The sequence below is a fragment of the Micromesistius poutassou genome (genome assembly GCF_964030765.1).
Source record: "Micromesistius poutassou genome assembly, contig: SCAFFOLD_3464, whole genome shotgun sequence".
Taxonomy (NCBI): domain Eukaryota; kingdom Metazoa; phylum Chordata; class Actinopteri; order Gadiformes; family Gadidae; genus Micromesistius; species Micromesistius poutassou.
In genome coordinates this window covers 16,181-26,031 of record NW_028179599.1, presented here as the reverse complement: position 1 = coordinate 26,031, position 9,851 = coordinate 16,181, and the positions used below count along the sequence as shown (strand labels likewise).

General features: G+C 46.9%; 1 long non-coding RNA gene across 1 annotated transcript; it reads left to right on the top strand.

The window, feature by feature from the left end:
* Positions 1-2,715: 2,715 nt before the first annotated feature.
* LOC311372669 lies at positions 2,716-7,115 on the top strand. The gene is made up of 4 exons (XR_014642040.1): positions 2,716-3,255; positions 3,410-3,604; positions 6,386-6,727; positions 6,824-7,115. It is a non-coding gene; the product is annotated as an uncharacterized lncRNA (long non-coding RNA).
* The last annotated feature ends 2,736 nt before the right edge of the window (positions 7,116-9,851 follow it).

The window sequence follows — 9,851 nt, the reverse complement described above, 5'->3', positions numbered from 1 at the left end:
TCTCTCTCTCTCTCTCTCTCTCTCTCTCTCTCTCTCTCCTCTCTCTCTCTCTCTCTCGGGCCGGGGCCCCGTTTAGGTTAAATGTGTGTGTGTGCACACACACACATTTAACCAGTTAAATGAACCCACGGTTCAAGTGCATGTGTGTGTGTACACACACACACACACAAACGTGTGCGCACACACACACACTGCTTTTGCGTCAGTGTCTCTAGGGCAGTTATAGTCTCTCGCTCTCTCTCTTTTACTCTCTGTCTCTCTCTTTTTTTCTCCCTCGGTCTCTTTCTCTCGCATCTTTCCCTCCTCCCCCCGTCTCCCCCTCCTCCCCCCCGTCTCCCCCTCCTCCCCCCGTCTCCCCCTCCTCCCCCCCGTCTCCCTCTCCCCCTCCTCCCCCCCGTCTCCCCCTCCTCCCCCCGTCTCCCCCTCCTCCCCCGTCTCCCTCTCCCCCTCCTCCCCCCGTCTCCCCCTCCTCCCCCCCGTCTCCCCCTCCTCCCCCCGTCTCCCTCTCCCCCTCCTCCCCCCATCTCCCCCTCCTCCCCCCCGTCTCCCCCTCCTCCTCCCCCCCCGTCTCCCTCTCCCCCCGGCTCTCTCTCCCCGTCTTCCTCCCCCTCATCTCCCTCTCCAACTCCTCCTCGTCTCCCTCCCCCCTCCCCCTCCTCCCCCCCGTCTCCCTCTCCTCCTCCCCCCCGTCTCCCCCTTCTCCTCCCCCCCGTCTCCCCCTCCCCCTCCCCCCCGTCTCCCCCTCCCCTCCTTTTTATGGGGCTTCCTAAAAGTTGATGATGATGAATCATGAAGAAGAGACTTTAAGGATCTCCCATAGGGTTCGCTAAGCAGCTTTTATTAAGATCTCATTTTTAATTTGAAATGTATATTAAATACCTATTGATGGTAAATCACATGTTTTTTTATGCAACTATATATTTGTAATTTTCAGACATAAACATGTTTGTTCTATGGACTATGATATCATCATTGTTGTCCTAATCAGATTTTATATTTCATTCATAATAACCAAGAGGTCTATGGGATAATGTTGCATGTTGTAAATGACTTTAAACTGAATCTTGATTCCTTTTGTTCTGTTGGGAACCAAACGGCCGCAGAACATGTTCAGTTATTAAAGATACGTGCACACCTGTTTATGATTAGTAAAGTCTGCAGCTTCTATTGTTTCAGTCCTTGTGTTTATTGTGTACATGTAAGGGACCATTTTTCTGTTGTATTTGTTCATGAAGCATAATGATAATAAACAACTCAGTGGATCAACTGAATGTCTCGTGTGTTCAGCCCATCATCATTCTCCTTTATTACTAAATAATGTTACATAAGAGCCTTAAGAATAATAATATATTAATCAGAAATTATAAATAAAACAACAATGTTTTAGTCTCTCTCTGCCCCCCCCCCACCTCACCACGGTAACACCCCCCCCCCCCCCACCACGGTAACCCCCCCCCCACCACGGTAACACCCCCCCCCCCACGGTAACAGCCCCCCCCCACCACCCGACCCACCACGGTAACCCCCCCCCACCACGTTAACACCCCCCCCCCCCCACGGTAACACCCCCCCCCCACCACGTTAACACCCCCCCCCCCCCCCACGGTAACACCCCCCCTCACCACGGTAACCCCCCCCCACCACGGTAACACCCCCCCACCACGGTAACACCCCCCCCCCCCCCCCCCCACCACGGTAACCCCCCCACCTCACCACGGTAACACCCCCCCCCCACCACGGTAACACCCCCCCCCACCACGGTAACCCCCCCACCTCACCACGGTACCCCCCCCCCCCCCCCCCATCATTCCCACCCCCCCTGAGTGCAGGACCACCTTGGCTGTTCTACCGTCTGCTTAAGGTCGGTAAAGTGTTCTTATGATGCTCCTGCCGCTGTGCAGGCTCTCTTTGGTCATGGTTATAATATTTATATTGTGGAGCCCACGGGTTCATTTAGTAAGTTACGTTTCTTGTTTGTGTCACAGATCTGGTAGTGCGCCATGCAGCCAAGCAGGATCAGCACCTTGGAGAGTTCTATTTATTTTGGTTTTGGAGTGCGGCCTTCACTGAGTCAATGTGTGTGTGTGTGTGTGTGTGTGTGTGTGTGTGTTCTTCAACTTGAAGTTATTTATTGTCACGTTCAGTAAAAGTTCTTTATTTTTACATTGAGTTCAAATTGTTACGTTAGGCTGTTAGGCTGTCGATAACGCGTCCCGTTATTGTTACGTTAGGCTTTAGTCCGGCGTCAATAATAAATGGTCTTGATCAGAAATAAACCTCCATTCCGTGTGTGTGTGATCTGTCCGTTGCTGAATAAGGTTCTATAGCTGCTTTGGCATGTTGGTGGTCAACATGTCTGTAGTGTAAAACGTTCTAAAACTGGTGTCAAATGTTGCTGGCCGTATTACTACGTAAACCATGAATGTTGCGCATCATTTATTATGACGTCATTATATATACTTTCTCTCAGCAACCCCAACTCAAACTGACTTCCCGCGTCCCTGACAACTGCCTCAATAATCAAGGAGAAGAAGAAGAAGACTCCCTTTGTGTGTCTTTGTGTTCCTTCAATATGTGTTGTATACGTTTGGGTGAACACAGATCTCCTCACACTCCTCTTTTCAAAACAAGGGTCCATTTTGTTAGCAGTGAGGCGCGTAGGAGGACGGTCTGACGGAGCCTCAGGGGCCGTCTGGCTCCAGGATGCCTACGGGTTAGACAGGGGACACCTGGCATCCAACCCACAACCTTTAGAGCAGGCAGTCACACACCCCCCAGACCACTGGACTGTTGTGGTGTCTGTGTGTCTCTGACCTCCACCCCCTCCACCCTCAGGGTCTGTCAGGGCACCCCCAGCCCCGCTGCAGGGGGGCTCTGCTGGGGGCCGTCTACCGGAGCGACCGGCTGGAGGTGGACCTCCTGAACGCTGACATCACCGCGCACACGCACGCCGCCAGCACCCAGAGTGTGCGTATGAATACCCTTACAAACTACAGTACCGCTCTGCCCCGGTAGAAAGACTGTGGTTTACTGAAGAGGCAAACCAACCTAATGGACTGCTAGGTGATACAGCCTATGCAGGTCGTGTTGAACACAGCTGTGAAGAGATCATCTGCAGCTTGTCCAGCTGTAAAGGAAAGTGTACCCTGATAATCAAAGACCTGAGAAACACTGACTCTGCTTGGTACAAGTTTAGGTTCATAACAAACCAGACAGGATTTACTGGTCCAACAGGAGTGGAGTTATCAGTGACAGGTATACTCTGATGACTTATAAGACTACCCAACGTGTGTGTGTTTGTGTGTGTGTGTGTGTGTGTGTGTGTGTGTGCGTGTGGGTGCGTGCGTGAGTGCGTGTGAAAGTCTGTAATCTGAACCATTATGAATAACAGTTTTTCTCTTGGACCCAGATCTGCAGGTCTCATATATCAAACCATATCTGGAATGTTCCAGTGGTCACACGTGTGAACTAGCTGGTAACCCTAACTACATCTGGTACAAGAACGGACGGCGTACCAGTGGAAGTTTCTATATATACCCTACCTCCTATGACAGCTATTCCTGCGCTGTTGAAGGATACGAACGCCTCCATTCCCCTTTAGAGTGTAAGTCGACTCCACACTGACATGAGGGCAGATGTTATGGAGCTTTTTGTAATAACTACATGTGTTATGAATGGACAACGCATGTGTGCAGCCTTACCAGTAGAAAGATACTTCACACTCTGGAAAGTTATAAGAGAAACATATTTTCTGTCACATTGTGGTGGAGGGAATAGTTTCTCTATCATAATATATAAGAGGACACTTATTAAGAATACATATTAGAAAGAATAGTAACACTTGACAATATGGGTACATTAATTTACTGTTGATTCAGTAAATGCAGTAATAAGCATTAATATATATTAGCACAGGAGTTAGGGTTCATGGGTAAGGTTAGAGCTAGGGTTAAGTCTAGCCATATGAACTAATGTATAAATCAATACCTTAGTTAACATGGACACCATTAGTCAATTATTACTAGACCATTAGTGAACTGGTTATTCAATGTCAGTTAAAGTTAATGACTGCTTTAATTAATGTTAATGTTGTCAAGTGATCCCAAAGGAATAAGTAGGAACTACTATGGAAGTAAATCTGTCATCGGATTTTGAAAATAAAAAGCCATTGAATTTTAAGCACTGAATATTTATGCATTGAAATAACGTACCTGGATTTTTTTTCCACTGAATTAAAGCCATTGAATTTTTAGCTCTGAATATTTATGCATTGAAATAACGTATCCGATTTTTTTTCTTCTGAATTGAACGAAATATTCAAAGTTAAAAAAGTCAAGTAGTCTAACTTCAGATTCAAAATGCTATGTATTCATTTTAACTTAAATATTTTCAACGTCCCCAAATTCAACATGCCGGGAGCAATCGAGAGCAATCGATCCCAGATGCTAGATCGCCGTCAAGCAAGGAGAGCGAGCGGGTGTTACACCGTATTCTGCGACCCACCGGAAAGTGTGACCCCAGGGGGCGCTGTTGTACATTTTTTGCAACATGCACGAGTTTGAAGCGTAGACAGGCATCAGGCCTGAAGTGGTTCACGTGCGGAAACATGCACAAGCTTAAAACGTAACGTTTGTATCATCATCGATCACTCGGGATGGGTGCATTCGTTTTGGACACCGTTGGCTGAAGCAAAACGGTTGATATGCCTCTGTGGTGGCATAACGAGCCGACAGCATAGCGCACTGAGTGGCATGATACAGATAAGAGGATGATATGAGATATGAGAATTTAAATCAGGTTGCTGTCAGGCGCTTCTTCCCGAGGCACGCCGTGCGTCCACTGGAGCTACAGGCTGCAGCCGCTTCAGTTGCCACTCAATGCACGATACTGTGGGCTCTGCTCTCTCGTGCCACAGCGGGCTTCAGATCGCCCCAGACTCACACCAGTAGGCAAAGGGACCTCAGATCTCCCCAAATTGGTGCCCTAATAAATTGGGGTCTTAACCCACTACAATTACCCTTAGGCCTAAGCTGCATGCAAATCCAGCCAAGTCACTGCAATCACACACACACACACACACACACACACACACACACACACACACACACACACACACTGTGACAACCCGCTCCCCACCCGGGGGAACCGGGGGGTAGTGGTCGACGGGGTATACCGCCTTCACCCACCAGTCGGCAGCAGAGCGTGCGTCGGCACCCGGCGCAATCACCGGGATGCAACGCACCTGGCCGGAGGGGGGGAGAGTCGGCATAAAAGACGAGCATGGACGCACACCGGGGGGAACAAGAAGGACCAGCAAAGAGTCAATTGATAACGGAGAGTCTCATGGAGGCCACAGTTGATCTAATATTTGCATTGCCTTGTACCCATTGAGCCGAATAAACGCCGACTTCGGCTCACCCTGGAATCTGAGTGTGGTGCATTCCGTGTGTGTGAGTAATATTCGTGAACCGGGCTGCCACAACACGCACATGCACACTTCACATACAGTCATTAGTTCATTGTTTATTTCACAAACTGCAGTAAAAGGGTTAAAAAAAACCGGTGTGCATTATAACAAAAACATAAATACCCCCCCCCCCCCCCCCCCACCTAATCGTGCTTAATAAATACATTTGATTTGATTGCATTTTACAATCCCATTCAATGGATAGGGTGATACGGTCCACCATCGTTGCCTCTTTCCCCATAAAAAGCTACAGTCAGGTTGATTTACCTTTGAGCATTTCCTATTATAGGCTACTGTGTAAAATGCTGTTTAGAATTAACGTTTGTATCAAGAAAGAGAGACCCATCATCACAGCCGTTTCGTTGACAAGGCTAAAACCTGCTCTGCACATGCCTTCCCCCCGCATCAGAGTCAGGTATCCAACGAGTGACGCTCTTATTATTCCTGCTCGCTCTCCTTGCTTGACCGCGATCTAGCATCTGGGATCGATTGCTCTTTCCTGGGTCCCCCGACGTTAACGCTGAATTTCGTACCTTGAATTTTGCAGCTGAATTTGACATGTAGAATTTGGGGACGTTGAAAATATCTAAGTTGAAATGAATACATAGCATTATGAATCTGAATTTAGACTATTGCATTTTTTTACTTTGAATATTTAGTTAAATTCAGAAGAAAAAAAATCAGAAAAATTCAGAGCTAAAAAATCAATGGCTTTTTATTTTCAAAATCCGATGAGACAGATTTACTTCCATAAACTACAGCTTCTATTATAGTATATCTTTTTAGTTTCTACTATTGTAGTTTCTACTCTGGTATTTTCTCATTGAACTATACCAGATTGCTATTCTCTTAGTAAACACTAAGACTACAAATTCACCAGATTAGTGCTTCAAGAACTTGGTGCTATTCCTTTCTCAGGTGTCTCTGTCTACAGTTGTTACAAAGTGTCCTACACCACCAGAACCATGTGTGTTCTACAAGGAACGTCAGTGGACATCTCCTGCACATACAGAACGTATGGATCAACCTATATATCAGATAAATACTGGTATATATGGAGAGATAATCAACAGCCCAGGGACCTCAAGACAGACTCTGAATATAAAGGCCGTGCTCAGTACTCTGACGAAAGGAGACGAAGCTCCACTCTGAGAATCACTGACCTCAAAGTCACAGATTCAGCAGAGTACCGCTTCAAGTTCACAACATATCACCATGAATGGAAAGGTGATTTACATGGTACAACTCTGACCGTCACAGGTAATACTTTATATATAGTCGGCCAATAATACTAATAATATTAAACAGTCAGGACTCTACAGCGGTTTAATTATATACTATATATTACTTATTCAGGCCTGAGCGTGGACGTGACCCCTGTTGCCACGGTGACAGAGGGCCAGAGAGTGACACTGAGCTGTATCACCAGTTGTCCTCTGACTGGTCCACCCTCCTACATCTGGTACCAGAACAACGTTTCCCTGTTGGAGGAACCAAATAACCAGCTGGTTCTGGAGCACGCCACCCCGAGGCATGCTGGGAACTACTCCTGCTCCGTCAGAAGTGACCGACCCCTCCGCTCTCCCCAAAAGACCCTCACCGTTCAATGTACCATGTGTATATTACATCCCACTTCATCTGTTTCTGATTGGCCCAGTTTACCTGTGACTGCAATAACACTGTTGAGCCGAAGGAGTCCGGCGGAACGAGGAGGATGTAAGACGCGTTTCGCAGAGGCTCCGCTGGAATGTGACTTTTTCCATACTTTTATATTACACTGTTTCATTATTTGCGCCGGCGCTAAGCTCTAATATTGCAGCCTTTCACCATATGTAAAAAAAGTTTTGGTTGCGGGCGCTCAACGATGGCAAACCGAGGGAGAGGTGAGGCCCCCAAAGCAGGCCGCGGCAAGCCCCGACTATCACCTGAACCAGAGTCCCCAGGTCAGCCAGTTGCTAATGTTAATGCCGATGCCACCTTGCTGCAGAGCATGAGGAAAATGATGAACGAAATGCGCTCAGACATCCTCAGTAAGTTTGAAACTACCGTCTCAACAGCAGTTAAAAGAGAGATCGTGGCGGCTTTGGAGCCCTTTGAGAACAGACTTGCTTCCTATGGCGAATCAATCGCGGACCTCGAGCTCTCGGCTAATGCTCACGATACGGAGCTATCCGACCTCCGAGCTAATGTTAGCAAGCTAACAGCCACTGTTGACTCCCTGTCAAAGAAATGCGAGGACCTGGAGAGTCGTTCAAGGTGGAATAATATTCGCCTAGTGGGCCTGCCTGAAGGCACAGAGGGTCCTCGTCCCACCGAGTTCACTGCCCAGCTGCTACAAGATATACTCGGTCTTGATGACAAACCTATGCTGGACCGGGCCCATCGCACTCTACGCACCAAGCCCAAGGACGGCGAGCCCCCTCGTCCACTCGTCATGCGGGTAAACCTATTTCAAGTCCGGAACCAAATTCTACGTCGAGCCGGAGAAGCTTCCCCGCTTTCCTACATGGGCAGGAGGATCTCGATCTACCCCGACTTCACCCCGGCGGTGGCTAAGAAGCGGGCCGCATTTGCTACAGTAAAGAAGGAGCTCCATTCCTGCCCGAACGTCAAGTTTGGCCTCCTCTACCCGGCAACGCTACGCATCACTCTGCCCGGCGGGCAGACCCACAGGTTTGAGGATCCGGCCTTAGCTTCGGATTTCATTGAGAAAAACATTAAAAAGGGAGTCACCCCTGACTCTATTTAGCAGACATGTTGGCTTGCTATTTAGCTGCTATTGTTGCTGGCCTTGAGGACTACACTTATTACTCACCCTGGATGCCTCGTATTGTGTTCAGTGAGCTGCAGTTCTGATGGGACACAGACTTTGTTTTCTTGTTTATTCCTTTCATTCTTGATTTTCCCTAACATGGCTCATGGTGATAATTTTGAGTGCAGAATACCTCAAGCATAAACGCTTTCCACTTATTGTTCAATAAGATTGTTTCGTGTATTGATGTATTAGTCAACCTTAGCTATCCGGCTCATTTATAAGTACATTTATTACAGTGTAATTTCATTGATTTAACCCCATGTCACAATTCCAACGCCTAGGTCGTTGTAGTTCAGTAGTAGTTTATCATAGGCTCTCCTTAGAACTATACAGGTGTGACAGGTTGTTAAAGGGGGTATATCGCGCGCATCCCGTTTGGGGGGATGCTTCTGCCAAAGTTCATGTGGGTGGGTGGGATAATGTATGTGTGTGTTTTTATGCGTTTGTTTCTGGTTTTCTTTCTTTTTGTTTCACATCAGTCACGTTTTTACTTTCAGTTTTGCTTCAGATCATCACTCTTACATAATGCTTCCGTTAGCTAGCTATGACTTCAGCCAATGTAACATCACCCAGTGGCTGTGCCATTAGATTTACAAGTTTCAACTGTAAAGGGCTCAATAATCCGATAAAACGAAGTAAGATACTGCACCACCTTTACCATCTTGGTGCCCATGTAATTTTCTTGCAAGAGACCCACCTCAAGGTCTCAGACCACTCTAAATTGAAGAGGGGATGGGTAGGTCAGATTTATCATTCCTCATTTCAAGGCAAATCTCGCGGTGCAGCTATTTTGTTGCATAAATCTGTTCCCTTTGTGCACTCAAGTACTATCTCTGACCCTAATGGTAGATTTGTCATAGTTACTGGCCAGATTCACAACACCAGGGTGGTTTTGACTAATATTTATGCTCCCAATTTTGACGATGATGCTTTCTTTAAACATCTTTTTCTGACTCTCCCTGACTTGTCATCACACCACTTAATATTAGGTGGAGACTTTAATTGCTGGCTTGATCCTCAGCTGGACCGTTCCTCCCCCAGAGCTTGTGCTCCGTCCAAGTCAGCGAAGGTAATTCAGTCCTTTATGGAGGAATTTGCTGTCACTGATGTCTGGCGTTCTTTGAATCCTTCTAGGAGGGAATATTCATTCTTTTCTCATGCCCATCACACTTTCACCCGCATTGACTATTTTTTGGTTGATAATAGACTGCTCTCATCAGTATCTACTTGTAAATATGATGCTATAGTTATTTCTGATCACGCCCCTATTTCCATGAATATATGCTTTAAGAACTCTAATTCTACGCGTGCACCATGGCGTCTTAACACATGCCTACTTTTGAATGATAATTTTGTTAACTTTGTGTCTCAACAAATTGATTTCTTTGTGAGCTTAAATAAAACACCCGAGGTGTCTGCCTCAGTACTATGGGAGGCCTTAAAGGCATACATCAGGGGGGAGATAATCTCCTACACAGGATATGAGAAGAAACTTAGAAAGGAGAAATTAACTAAACTGACACAACGCATATCTGAACTTGACAGGTTATATGCTACTCACAAAACTCC